Here is a 15,264-nt window from a genome sequence, read left to right on the forward strand (position 1 = left end):
CAGGGCTCAATCCCAGGACCCTGGAATCATGACCCAAGCTGAAGGCAGACACTTAAGCAACTAAGGCACCCAGGTGCCCCTCATTTTTATTTTCAGACATTTAATATTAGAAAATTACAAAGGTGATCTCTTAAATTTTAAAAATCAGTGTACCTGTGGTTATATCTTTCTCATGTTCAATGCTTTTCTCTTTATATGCTTATTTTCTTGGGTTTATTATCAGATTTTCCAAAGATTTGATTGTTTTATTGGTCATTTTATAGCACCATCATATGAATTTATTTGTTCATGTGTAGGTTTTGGTTGACATACAGTTCTTTTATTTTTATTTTTTAAAAAATTTTATTTACTTATTTATTTGAGAAAGAGAGAGATCACAAGTAGGCAGAGAGGCAGGCAGAGAGAAAGGGGGGGGAGCAGGATCCCTGCTGAGCAGAGAGGCCAATATGGGGTTCGATCCGAGGACCCCAAGATCATGACCTGAGCTGAAGGCAAAGGTTTAACCCACTGAGCCACCCAGGCACTGCAACATATAGCTGTTCTTCAGGAGACTTTAAAAAAACTTCTTAATAGAATCCAGTTTATCAGTTTTTAAATGGATGATGCTTTTGTGTTGTAAAAATCCATTGCCAAATCCAAGGTCACTGAGATTTTTTTCCTGTGTTATCTTGTAGGAGCTTTCTGGTTTTGTATTTCTCATTTAAGTTTATGATTTATCTTGAATTAATTTTTGTGAAAAATGTAAGTTCTGAATCCAGTTCCTTCCCCCTCCCTTTTTGCATATGGACATTCAGTTATTATTATTATTATTATTTTTTTTTTAAAGATTATTTATTTATTTATTTGACAGAGAGAGATCACAAGTAGGCAGAGAGGCAGGCAGAGAGAGAGAGAGAGAGGAGGAAGCAGGCTCCCTGCTGAGCAGAGAGCCCGATGCGGGACTCGATCCCAGAATCCTGAGATCATGACCCGAGCCGAAGGCAGCGGCTTAACCCACTGAGCCACCCAGGCGCCCTATTATTATTATTTTTTGACAGAGAGAGATCACAAGCAGGCAGGGAGGCAGGCAGAGAGAGAGAGAGAGAAAGGGAAGCAGGCTCCCTGCTGAGCAGGGAGCCTAATGTGGGGCTTGATCCCAGGACCCTGGGATCATGACCTGAGCCGAAGGCAGAGGAATTAACCCACTGAGCCACCCAGGTGCCCCTGGACATTCAATTATTGCAGCAAAATTTGTTGAAAGACTTCTTCTTCTTCTTCTTTTTTTTTTTTCACTCAGTTGTCTTTACTTCTGACAAAGCCTCTCTCCTTAACCGAACTTCAGTCAGGCTCCTCTTGGCCCTTTATTCTACTAGGCCTGTCCTTGGCCTGCTCAGTTCAGTTTTAGCAAGAATCGTATCAGCTTAGAGCGAATCCCCATTCTTAGTAGTAATCACTCTTGATAGCTCATCAAATTCCTCATTTCCCACCTTAGTATCTTATCACCATGACCTGCCTGTAGCAAGAATCCTCCTTTTCCTTGATGTTTCCTTTTCGTAATTTTCCGTCCTCTGACTCCCACCTGCTCCTTGGCTATAAATCTCCGCGTGTTCTTACTGTAATCAGAATTCAGACTGAGCTCTCTCCCCTCTGCAAATCCTGTTGCAATAGTCCCCCTCAGATACCGTCTTGCTGTCTTTAACAAGAGTCATGAATAATTTTTCTTTAACATTCTGTTGTCAAGATCAGTTGACAATATTGTATCGGTGTATTTCTGGTTTCTGGGCTCTCTGTTCCTTTCTATTGCTCTATGTGTCTTTTTTTTTTTTTTTAACAGATACCATATCGTCTTGATTACTATAGTTTTACTTTAAGCCTTGAAATCAGGTATTGTGAGTTCTCCAGCTTTGTTTTTCAGTATTATTTTGGCTATTCTAGATCTTTTGTTTTTCTATGTAAACTTTATTTTTTTAAATTTAAACTACATTAGCCAACATACAGCACATCATTAGTTTTTGATGTGTTCAGTGATCATTTTGTCACTATCTACAAAATAGCTTGAAGAGATTTGGGTTGGAATTGCATTGAATCTATAGATTATATTCTAAAAGTTAATATCTTAACAATATTGAGTCTTTAAGTTTTTTTTCTTTTTAAAGATTTTATTTATTAATTTGTCCAAGAATGAGAGCACAAGCAGGGGGAGCAGCAGGCAGAGGGAGAAGCAGGCTCCCTGCTGAGCAAGGAGCCCAATGTGGGACTCAGTCCCAGAGCCCTGGGATCATGACCTGAACCAAAGACACTTAACCGATTGTGCCACCCAGGTGCCCTGAGGTCTTACTTATTTAAATAAATAAAACGTCAGAGTGAAAGGGAGAAGGACAAGCAGGCTCTGCACTGAGTGTGGAGCCCAATGTGGGGCCTGATCTTACCACCCTGAGATCACGACTTGAGCCAAAATCAAGAGTCAGGCACTTGAGATTCTGGGTGGCTCAGTCAGTTGAGTGTCTGCGTTTGGCTCAGGTCATGATCCCAGGGTCCTGGGATCGAATCTCACATCAGGCTCCTTGCTTAGCAGGGAGTCTGCTCCTCCCTTTGCCTGATGCTCCCCTGCTTTGTGCTCTCTCTCTTTATCTCTGTCTGTGACAGATAAATTAATAAAATTAAAAAAAAAAAGAGTTGGACAGTCAACTGACTGAACCACCCAGGAACCCCAGCAGTAGAGTATGTTTTAATTAATGCATGTACATTGTTCTTTTAGACATAATGCTATTGCATACTTAACTATAGTTAGGTGCAAACATCACTTCATATGCTCTGGGAAACAACAACAACAAAAATCATTTGACTTGTTTTATTGTTATATTTACCTTACTGCAATGGTTTGGGATTGAACCTGAAACATCTCTGAGGTATGCCTGCAGTTCCAGAAATTTGGGGTTTTTTTTTGGATTTTCTATATAGGCAATCATGTCATTTGCAAACAAAAATCATTTTATTTCTTCCTTGCCAGTCTAAATGCATTTTATTTCCATTTCTTGTTTTATTGTAGTATCCAGGACTTCCAATATAATATTGCTATGACTTGAATATTTGTGTCTTCCCCAGATTCATATGTTGAAACACTAATCCCCAGTGAGATTATATTTGGAGGTGAGGTCTTTGGGAAGTAATAAGCACATTCGGTTATGAAGGTGGGGCCCTTATGATAAGATTAATGTCCTTATAAAAGAATAAAAGGCACAGCATCTCTTTCTCTGCTTGTATGCACCAAGGAAAGGCTATGTAAGGATATAACCAGGAAGAGAGTCCTTACCAAGAATCTTACCATGCTGATAGCCTGTTCTCAGACTTCCCAGCCTTCCGAACTATGAAAGATAAATGTTTCTTCTATAAACCACCCAGCCTATGGTCATTTGTTACAACAGCCTGAACTGATGGAGACGAATGTTAAATAAGAGTGGTGAGAAAGGACAGGCTTGCCTAGCTCCCATTCTTAGGATAACAGCATCTGGAAACGGGATGTGGTGTCAGCCCTGACATAGCTCTTTTAGTGCCTTGTTTGGAGCCTCCCCTGTTCTGTTCGGGCTTCCCGGAGACTTCCTCATGGGAGAGAGTCTGCACCTTGCTGCTCTTCCAGCTGTCATGCACCGTCATTACACGGGAGGCCTGTGGGTGTGTGTGATATGCCGCCAAGGAGAACATCTTGTCATCTTGGGATTAAACCTCAGCCTTTCAGGGGGCTTTTAGTGCATCTCTAGGTTATGACCTTCCCGAGTTTTTCTTAGCTCTTTTCCTCTTTTGGAAGAGGTAGGAAGGGTGGGTGGGGCTGGAGTCACACAACTGCCTTTGTTGTAGGTGGGATACCAGGTTCCATGGTCTTTTCTCTTGGCGAGTAGCCTGCTGCATTAGGGAGAAAGCTCTGGACTATACAGTAATCTTCCTTTCTTCCCCCCACACCTTTCCACAACCACAAGAAGATCTTTCTTGGGTCTTTACTTTGAGAAACTGGTGGTGCTACTGGAGGTAAAAATGTGTGAAAACATGGTAGTCTCCTCAAGACTGCAGCTCCCAGGATTTTCTCACTCTCATGCTGGCCCGCATACAGCCTGGCAGCTTGTCTGTGTAACCATGTCAATGCTTCTAGCAGCTAACGGTTCCAACAGATTCAGCTTCACCTAGACGGATTTCAGCCGTGTCCCTGAATGAGCCAGTTTCTCCAGAATTTGGGGTGCTGATTTGTCCTGCAACCTTAGTTTTCTTTAAGGAGTTCAAGAAAAGTCACTTATTTTCAGTTTGCCCAACTATTTCTTGTACTAAGTACAGAGTGACAACTTCCAAACTCTTTACGTGTCCTAGCTGAAACTGAGAATCTGGGAAATGTTTTATCACTGATACTGTTTAGAATTGCTGACTCATACTGCTGATAAAACGTAGGCTTTTCGTAGGTTTTATTTTTTGTTTTAAATTCTCTACAGGAGCACCTGGGTGGCCCCAATTGGTTAAGCCTCTGACTCTTTTTTTTTTTTTTAAGATTTTATTTATTTGACAGAGAGAAATCACAAGTAGACGGAGAGGCAGGCAGAGAGAGAGAGGGAAGCAGGCTCCCCGCTGAACAGAGAGCCCGACGTGGGACTCGATCCCAGGACCCTGAGATCACGACCTGAGCCGAAGGCAGCGGCCCAACCCACTGAGCCACCCAGGCGCCCCAAGCCTCTGACTCTTGATTCCGGCTCAGGTCATGATCTCAGGATGGTAAGATTGAGCCCTGTGTCAGGTCTGCGCTGGCTGTGGAGCCTGCTTATGATTCTCTCTCTCCGTCTTCCTCTGCCTCTCCACCCCGCTTAAAAATAAATGAATGAATTAAAAGTTTAAAAAATTCTCCACAGATAAACTTACTCCTTATCACTTCATCTGGGAGGACTACTCTCTCTCCCCACAGGAAGCCTTTTGTGCACCCTGGATCATTTCTGGTTTTTCTACCATTTTTCTCTCTCTCTCATCTTTTACCTGCTGACTCTTAACTATCCTTCAGTCTCAACTTAAATCTCATCTCTTCAAGAATATTTATTTCCCTCTCCCTTCAATCTAGGTTTAATCTAAACTTGGTTAAATTACTCTATTTTATATTCCTTTAGGCTCCTGCATACCATTTTTTGTATATTTAACTCCTTTGAAATTACTTTTTCAAAGTCATTCCTATAAGGGCAGGGATCATTTTTGTTTTTCTAGTACCTGGCACAATGTAAGTACTCAAAAATATTTCATTTGATTAGTAATTGACTGAAAGATGCGACCCTAGGATTGTATATCTTGCTGAGTAGTCTTTAATGTGCAGTAATAACAGAAAGTCATTAAAATGCAATATTTGAAAAACATTTCTTGAATTTGTAATCCAGGATAAGACCAAACAAGTAATCATGCATAACTAGAGAAGATGTGCTGTAAATAGTGAGTTGTCAACATTAAGTCCAGTAAATCAGACATTTTTCTTTTTTAAAGCACAGAACAGATTGCATTTGTTAGGATCACTGAAACAAAAACTCTATGATGCAAAAATAATAATTTGACAATAATAGGATGATATAAAAATTATAGGGCATGACCAAAAATTGAGAAGTGTCAAATCTGTACTGTTTAGTTCTGAAGTTAATTGATTGAAAAACATGTATGTTTAAGAATTTATTGAAAATCATAGACATTGTCATTGGTTGAAGAAAAAAAGAAAACAAAAAACAATTTGTAACTTCCAAATTTCTTTAGCAAAGGATGGGATTGGGAACAAACAAGGTAAATAGAAACTGCATAATGAAAAAAGTATGAAAAATTAAAGTTGTGGAATAGTACAGAATTAGGACCTACTTGGAGTGCCTGGCTGCCTCAGTCAGAAGAGTGTGTGTTCTTGATCTTGGGGTTGTGAGTTCAAGGCCCATGTTGGATGTAGAGATTTCTTTGGAAAAAAAAAAAAAAAAGAAGAATTAGGACCTACTGTCTACACTGAAACATTCATACATGTATAACTTAAAAGGGGCATACATGTATAACTTAAAAGGGGCAAAGTTATCTAGTAAAGACAAAGGTGCTCAAATCAAGTAAAAAGATGTATACACACATATATGCTGTCTGTGAAAGCCATAATTTTGAAAAATGACTCAAAAATTAAAATGAATATTTTTAATATTCATTAAACAAACAGGGCACCTGACTAGTTCAGTTAGTAAGCATGTGATTCTTGATCTTGCGATTTTAAGTTCAAGCCCCACTTTGGGCCTACAGCTTACTTAAAAAAAATGCGCAAAGAAGTGCAAAAAAGGGCATGTGAAAAATGTAATAAAAACTTATAGTGAGCCTGGGTGGCTCAGTGGGTTAAAGCCATTGCCTTCAGCTTGGGTCATGGTCTCAGGGTCCTGGGATCAAGTCCCACATTGGGCTCTCTGCTCAGCATGGAGCCTGCTCCCCACCCCCCAGCCTGCCTCTCCATCTACTTGTGATCTCTCTCTGTCAAATAAATAAATAAAATCTTAAAAAAAGAAAACAAACTTATAATGACAGAAAGATTGAATTTATTTATTTAAAATTTTTTTTAAATTTAAAAAAGATTGAATTTAGTTATTTAAAAATTAAAAAAAATTTTTTTTAAAGTAGTCTTGTCCAATGTGGGGGATTGATCTCATAACTCTAAGATCAAGAGTCCCATGCTCTGGGTGCCTGGGTGGCTGAGTCAGTTAAGCATTTGCCTTTGGCTCAGGTCATGGTCCTGGAGTTCTTGGAGTCCTGAGGAGTCTCAGGATGGAGCCCTGCATCAGCCTCCCGAGTCTGCTTCTCCCTCTGCCCCTAACCCGACTCATGCTCTTTCTTGCTCTGTGTCTCTCAAATATATATGTAAAATTTTAAAATGGAAAAAAAATAGATTCCCATGTTCTCCTGACTGAGCCAGCCAGGTGCCCCCAGAGACAGTTGAATTTAGAGGAAAATATCACTTGTGTTCTTTAAGGATATAATACAACATGAAGATATAGCTAAAATATATAAGCCAAAATGTTCTTTTCAGGAGTGTGAAGAAAATAATAGAAAATATTATAGTAATGGAAAATGTTATAATCTCTCTTGATCCTTGAATGATAAAGTCGACAAAAAATATGTGAAGCTACAGGGAAATAGAAGTTGGATTAATAAGATTAATTTAATTGATATGCATTTCTTCAGCTCTATATCTAGCAAACAGGTGATGCACTTTTTTCTCACTTTTAAAATATTTATAGATTTTGTCCATATAGTAGGTCAAAAATAAACCTGAATTAATTCAAAGTAATACAAACCATGTTCTCTGATTATGATGCAAAAAAATTTTCGATATTGTTCTTTATAAATGTAGGTGTGAATAAGATTCAAGTGACTGGAAATGAAATTTTTCTTCATACCCTTCATGTTAAAAAGTTGAACTCAGAAGGAGGATCTGGCTGGCTTAGTTGGTAAAGCATGTAACTCTTTTTTTTTTTTTAAAGATTTTTATTTATTTATTTGACAGACAGATCACAAGTAGGCATAGAGAGAGAGAGAGGAGGAAGCAGGCTCCCTGCTGAGCAGAGAGCCCTATGCGGGACTCAATCCCAGGGCCCTGAGATAATGACCTGAGCCGAAGGCAGTGGCTTAACCCACTGAGCCACCCAGGCGCCCAAAGCATGCAACTCTTGATCTCAGGGTTGTGAGTTGGAACCCCATGTTGAGTGTAGAGATTACTTAAAAATAAAATCTTAAAAAGGTTGGACTTTGAAGAAAATTCATACACTTAAGTACTTTCATTATCAAACAAGAAACAAATTAATATTGAACTCAGATCTTGGGAAAAGAACAATGAAATAAACCTAAGGAAAACAGAAAAAATGAAGAGAGAAGTACTAATTAATGAATAAGAAAAAGCCAGAATAAATATATGATTTAGGAACTAGTTCCTTAAAAACAAACCTGATTGGGGTGCCTGGGTGGCTCAGTGGTTTAAGCCTCTGCCTTCAGCTCAGGTCATGATCTCAGGGTCCTGGGATCGAGCCCCACATCGGGCTCTCTGCTCAGCGGGGAGCCTGCTTCCCCCTCTCTCTCTGCCTGCCTCTCTGCCTACTTGTGATCTCTGTCTATCAAATAAATAAATAAATATTAAAAAAAAAAAACCCTGATTACATAATAGACCCACCAGTTGAACTTTATCAAGAAAGAGTGAAAATGTAAATACAGGGGCACCTGGCTGGCTCTTTCAGTAGAGTATCTGACTCTTGATCTTAGGGTTGTAAGTTCAAGCCCCACATTGGGCATGGAGCCTCCTTAATTTAAAAAAATTATAAATACACAAAACTGGATAAAAAAGGGAAATAGCTTTGGGGGAAAAATGAAAGAAATTGCTAGAAAATATTTTGTGGGGCACACTTTTTTGTGTGCTCAGTTAAGTATCTGACTAGCTCAGGTCATGACCTTGGGGTCCTGCTCAACAGGGAGTCTGCTTCTCCCTCCCCCTCGCCCCCCTCATGCCCTCTTTCTTTCTCTCTCATTTGACTAAATACAATGTTAAAAAAATAAAATATTTTTCAAGTCTTAATACATTTGAAAAATATGGAATGGTGTTGAAATTTATATGCCACTGTTCAAGTTTTATAAAACTCATTTTTTAAAAATTTGCTATAAGTGATCTGAATATTTTCATGAACTCACACCCCAATGAATGATAGAAAATTAAATGTGTACTTGACAATTAGAAATACCTCATTCTCTTCAGGATAAGAGTCTCTTTTCTTTGAAACTGTTCCTTTGGGGTAAAAGCTCAGTCTTTGATTTCCTTACCACAGTTCTTCCCCAAAATAGGGTCTGGATGTGGTTGACTGGAAAACTGTTTGGTGATGGGGTAGGGAATAGCTTTGCACTGGCTCTTCAGTGGCCTCTGTGGCTGGGCTCTGCTTTTGATGAAACTCCTGGTCTGCTCTCTCGATCTGGGGATTATTGGGAGGCACTTTGGTTGGCTTCCATGCGAGTAGCCTTTCCTCAACCTTTGCTAGTGCTTCTGACCATCTGAGATCTGGCTCATAAGACTTCCATGTGACTACTCTTGGGGCCATCTGCCCAGAGGTTCTCAACTACAGTTTTTGCTCTGCCTCTCCTGTAGCAGTCCCTTGGCAAATTCACTAATCAACTACATTCTGCATCTTTCCAGAGGGCACATAGAAACTTCTGGATCCTTTGGGATCTTAGCATTCTCTCTGGCTATTTGGTGTATTCATTTTGTAGATTTCACTCTGGAGTGGTTGTCTTATTTCAATGCGGCAACCTCTGGAGCCCATTCCTTGCCCTGACCTACGCTGATTGAGGACATCTATGCTTTCCACCAAATCCTGAGCTTCCGTTTTGGGAGGAGGAACAGGATAAAGGGAAAGGAGATATTTTAAATGGAAAGAGAATATTTTATTTTATTTATTTTTTAATTATTTAAGAGAGGGAGTGCACATGACAGTAGGGTTGGAGGGAGAGGGAGAGAGAAACTCAAGCACCTCTGTGCTGAGTGCAGAGCCCAGTGCGGGGCTTGATCCCATGACCCTGAGATCAGACCTGAGCCAAAATCAAGAGTTGGGTGCTTAACTGACTATACCATCCAGGTGCCTCAGCAGAGAATATTTTAAATCAGAAGAGAATAGACTACTTTAAACTGGCTGCTTTATCCTCTTCTCGTACTGCTCACTTGGATGGGTACCCATGAGCGACATGGGCTTAGATAAAATAAATGATAAAATAAACCTATTTGTTTTTCACATCTCATTGGCAGTTATTAAATTTTTGGGCTCTCTACATTTGAAGTATTTTGGGATGTATTCTCATCTGTTTGTAAATCTTGTTGCCCAAAAGTTTTCCGTTCAGGCTTAAGTCAGAGTCTATCTAGAACAAAGGAGTCAAGGAGCTTGAAGTTTCACAACTGACTTTTTTGGGAGTCTTTGGTTAAATACTAGTATGATGGCCAGAATTTATTAACTGTGTGAAGAGATTTCTTTTTTTTTTAAAGATTTTATTTATTTATTTGACAGAGAGAAATCACAAGTAGGCAGAGAGGCAGGCAGAGAGAGAGGAGGAAGCAGGCTCCCTGCTGAGTAGAGAGCCCGATGCGGGGCTCGATCCCAGGACCCTGAGATCATGACCTGAGCTGAAGGCAGCGGCTTAACCACTGAGCCACTCAGGCGCCCCAAGTGTGAAGAGATTTCTAAAGAAACACATCCTTTATATATCAAAAGCTAAGTTTAGAGCTCTGACTGGGAGTTCTATCATAAGTGTAAAATGGAGAAAATGCCTGGATGGCACAGTCAATTAAAGAGTCCTACCCTTGGTTTTGGCTCCGGTCGTGATCTCAGGGTCTAAGATCAAGCCTTGTCAGGCTCCGCCCTCAGCATGGAGTCTGCTTAAGGCTCTCACTCTCTCTCCCTCTGCCTCTCCCTACTGTGCTCTCTCTCTTTCTCTCAAATAAATAAAATTTAAAAGTGGCATTTTGCAATTTCTTTATAAAATGTCTACATGTATATTTCTTTTTTTGTTATCCAGCATGGGATTCACTGGATTTCTGTATATTGATGTTTTTTATAGTTACAGAAAATCTCAGGTATTATCTTTTTAAGTATTTGTATAAAAGAAATCAAATAGAAAATCTTCTAAAGCAGCTAGAGAAAAGAATCAGATTACCTTAAGGAGTTAGGTTTACAGATCTCAAAAGGAGCAATGGGAAGCAGAAAACAGATGATTGATATCCACAAGGTGATGAAAAATATGACAGCCAACCTAGAAGTCTCTACAAAGTGAAAGAATCCTTTGGCTATAAGAAAAAATATACATAGAAATGTTTAGATAAACAGAAACCGACTAATCACACAAAAGGGAATTCTCATACATATTCCTGAGATTGAAGGAAAAAGACCCTGGATGTATGTCAGAGGTATAGAAGGAAATGAAGAGCAACAAAAGTGGTCTGTTTAAATGAACGCTGTATAAAATGACAATAAAACTTTTGTGGTGTTCAGGATTTAGATAGCTAGAGAAATAAAATACATGACAACATTGAACAGGTAAATTGGAATAAGGGTGTGTGTAGTAAAGGATTCTCAGGACTTTGCATTGTCCTGGGAGTTAAAGTTATTGATTTTCGGACTTTGGTGAATGAAGGATGCATTGGATGCATTTTGTAATGTCTAGTGTAACTATTAAAAAATACAGAAAGAGAGTCTGCTTCTCACCCTGCTCGTGTTCTTGCCCTCTCTCTTGCCCTCACTCTCTCACTCTCTCTCTCTCAAATGAATAAATAAAAATCTTTAGAAAAATATAGAAACAATATATAATTTACAACTTAATAGAGTGATAAAAAATGGCAAATATGTTCAAAAGAAGGCTACACCCTTCTCCTGAACTTTGTAGTATACCTTTTATCATGAACTCATACCAGTATTTCTTGATCATTTACAGGAAAAGTAGGGTGTGTTACCTTAAGGAGAAGAAAGAATGTCTTCGGGGCTCCTGGGTGGCTCAGTGGGTTAAGCCTCTGCCTTTGGCTTGGGTCATGATCTTAGGGTACTGGGGTTGAGCCCTGTGTCAGGCTCTCTGCTCAGTGGGGAGCCTACTTCCCCCTCTCTCTGTGCCTGCCTCTCTGCCTACTTGTGATCTCTCTCTCTCTGCCAAATAAATAAATAAATAAATAAATAAATAATCTTAAAGAAAAAAAAGGAAAGAATATCTTCAAATAGCATTGAAGAGTAAGGAGAACACTGATTTGACACATAATTTGGGGGTTACTGCAGTATGAGAAACACTGATTTGTGAAGCATTCGAGAGAAGGATGAAGGGTTTAAGAAAAGAAATGTCCATGAGGAATATTAACTGCTGATAATGTAAAAAAAAAAAAATTTCCATGGCATGGAGGTTTCTGCGGGCACAGGTGAAAGGTTTGGGAGAAAGGATGGCAGTGGGCATGGGATCAGCAAGGAGGAAGCTCTGAGCAGTAGAGAATGCAGAGATTACCAGAGACGCTTCCTAGGCAGAGAACAGCGTATCAGGGGTGGGTCACATACTGAGTTTAGCTCACTGAAAGATTGTCTGGTGATGGACTCCAAAACCCCTTGGTAAATGTTAAGACTTGTCAGATCAGAAACCTCAGCCAAGTGTTGGGTAGCTGGTCTTCTGAGATAGTTCTGAAAAATGGCCTTCAGACAGTCTTGGTGGTCTCCATGACTTGTGCTGTGGAAACAGCAGCAACTGTTTGGACTTCACGTGACATCGATTATGTATCTGACTTGAAAGTTTGGAAAATTGTACTTATTTCTTGAAGTAATATGTCTGTTAAACAAATTGAATTTACCCTTCCTCAGAAGCTAGATAGTTTTGGCCATATAGGCATTCCAGACTCAGAGTCATCTTTCCAGAGAGAACAGAAGAGTCCAGTAAACAGCCAGTTGAATTATGTGGCTCTAGAGAGCTATATAAATCAGCATAGAATCCAAAGTCTGTTCGGCATGCATAGTAGTTTCTTATCATCTCTTCCTCCCTTTTGAAATTCTGGTTTGTGCTCTGTGTTCAGTAATGATGGACTTACCTTGATTTCCCACAAGTCATCTCATAACTCAGTGTTTTAATAAATTCATCCACAAAGCTCATTTTAGAAATTATGTATTCTATCCAATATATATTCTGATTCTGTCAATGGCAAAAAGTACAACATGAACTTCACTCCTCTGGGATTTGAGTCTTTGGAATAAATGGTGAGACTCTCAGGTAGGGTAGTTAAGGAAAACAAAGGGCATACTCCTGTGGTCATTAAATGAATTTGGTATGGATGGAGTTTTGCCTTGGGAGTGACAGCTGTTGATACCATGATTAATCATTATCACCAACTCTGCAGTGGAAGCTAATGAGGCATTTGAATGGTTTTAAATTCTTATTCTAAAATAAAAACATTTAATTTGAAGTTGAGAATCACAAACTGTTTGAAAAACAGCTGGCAAAATGTCAAGGGTCCGGTTTCTCCTGCTATATTTTATCTTCTAAATGGAAATGGAGCTGAGAGGTGGTGCATGGAAAGAACATAGATCATTTTACCACTCCTTGAAAAGCTAACTCCTCTTTCCCAATGTATTTTTTGTTTTCTGCTTTCTGTGAATCTTAAAATAGAGGCTCCCAACGGCAAAAACATGGGACAGTGAAAGAATTTATTTCATAATGGGAAAAAATTACGTGTGAATAGAAGAAACTTAATATGTGTGTGTACACATAACCTTGTAGTCTTTGGAAAGGCTCAGGAAATTAACCTAATATCACTGTTGGGATCAATGGAGGAGAAAGCAAACAGGCATGCAGATGTTCATCTGTAAGTGGAACTTGGTAAACAGGCAGTGTCACCGTTTGAAGGTAGGTGTTCAAGATCCCTCAGGTAGTTTGTTTTGTTGTTTGAGCTGCTTCTCCAGCTCTGTGTAGGTCTAGCTTGGACTTGGATTATTTTCTTCCCTTTTAAGCATTTAAGAACATTTTTTGTACTAAAAACATTTAAAAATAAAAAAATTTATATTAAAAATAATAATGATTACAGGGTAGAAAATTATAAAAGTACATAAAAATATAAAATGCCTTATAATGGGGCATTTATACCCAGTTATAGCTGTCTTAACATTTGGAGTGTTCTTATATTTAAAAAAAAAATCTTACACACACACACACACACACACACACACACACCCCTACGTATTGGAGATTCTCAGTCCTGGCTATGTATCAGAAATCATCAGTGTGCTTTATGTAAGAGAGAAGAACTGAGCCTCCTAGTCATATAAATAATGCTTAAGGAGTAATCATTATTGCTACCTCAAAAGAGTCATAATATATACTTATTTTAAAGTTAAATTTTTGAGGGTGTATATATGTGAATATGCATGTATAAAATTGTTTATGAAAAATGTATATAGCTTCTCCCTTTGATTTTTCGCCTACTATTTTAAGTATTTCCATGTCATTAGAATTCTTAATAGTCATTACCCATAATGGCCACAAAAATTCCATCCTATGAAAACAGGAATTCCTGGGGCGCCTGGGTGGCTCAGTGGTTTAAGTCGCTGCCTTCGGCTCAGGTCATGATCTCAGGGTCCTGGGATCGAGTCCCTCATCGGGCTCTGCTCAGCAGGGAGCCTGCTTCCCTCTCTCTCTCTCTCTGCCTGCCTCTCTGCCTACTTGTGATCTCTGTCTGACAAATAAATAAATAAAATCTTTAAAAAAAAAAAAGAAAACAGGAATTCCTATTACTTTTTATTTATTCTCTTATCACTGAACATTATTTCCAATAAATACACAATGGTGAGCATCATGAACTAAATGTGTATACATTTATCTGATTGTTCCCTTAGGATAGCTTTCCCTAGATGTGGATCTAAAAAAGGAAGGGGCAACATCTGGATCAAGAAAACATGGGGGTGGGGTGATGGGCTCAGTCCCTTAGGCATCTGACTCTTTTTTTTTTTTTTTTAAAGATTTTATTTATTTGACAGAGAGAGATCACAAGTAGGCATAAAGGCAGGCAGAGAGAGAGGAGGAAGTAGGCTCCCTGCCAAGCAGAGAGCCCGACTCAGGACTCGATCCCAGGACCCCGAGATCATGACCTGAGCCGAAGGCAGCAGCTTAACCCACTGAGCCACCCAGGTGCCTGGCATCTGACTCTTGATTTTGGCTCAGGTCCTGATCTAAGTAAGGGTTTTATACCGCAGTATGGAGTCTGCTTATCCCTCTCCCTCTGCTCCTCCCCTAGTCTTGCACTCGTGTGTGCACTCTCTTTCTCTCAAATAAGCAAATAAATAAAATCTTTTAAAAAAGAGAGAGAGAAAAGAAGAAAACATGTGGGGTGCCTGGGTGGCTCAGTTGGTTAAGTATCTGACTCTGGATTTTGGCTCAGATCGTCATCTCCAGGTTGTGGGATGGATTCCTGGGCTCTGTGCTAGGGGTTGAAACTGCTTGGCATTCTCTCAATTTCTCTTTCTCTTCTCTGCCCTCCCCACCCGTATGTTCACTCACTTTCTCTCAAAAAAAAAAAAAAAAAAAAGAAAAGAAAGAAAGAATGGAAAAGAAAACATGTTTTACAGGGGCATCTGGCTGGCTCAGTTGGTAGACCACGCATCTCATGATCTCAGAGTGGTTAGTTTGAGCCCATATTGGGTGTAGACATTACTTAAAAATAAAATCTTTAAATTAAAAAAAAGAAAAAAGGCTTTCCTAGGAATACTACAGCAGATTCCCATTTAT

The 15,264-nt window shown here is 39.4% G+C and overlaps 1 pseudogene; it reads right to left on the bottom strand.

Annotated features, from left to right (window-relative positions):
- The window catches only part of LOC123389020, a 51,761-nt pseudogene that overhangs the window by 8,324 nt on the left and 28,173 nt on the right, over window positions 1–15,264 (bottom strand).

This window comes from Mustela putorius, unplaced genomic scaffold (assembly GCF_011764305.1).
Source record: "Mustela putorius furo isolate JIRA1106 unplaced genomic scaffold, ASM1176430v1.1 tig00003942_pilon_pilon_pilon, whole genome shotgun sequence".
Classification (NCBI taxonomy): domain Eukaryota; kingdom Metazoa; phylum Chordata; class Mammalia; order Carnivora; family Mustelidae; genus Mustela; species Mustela putorius.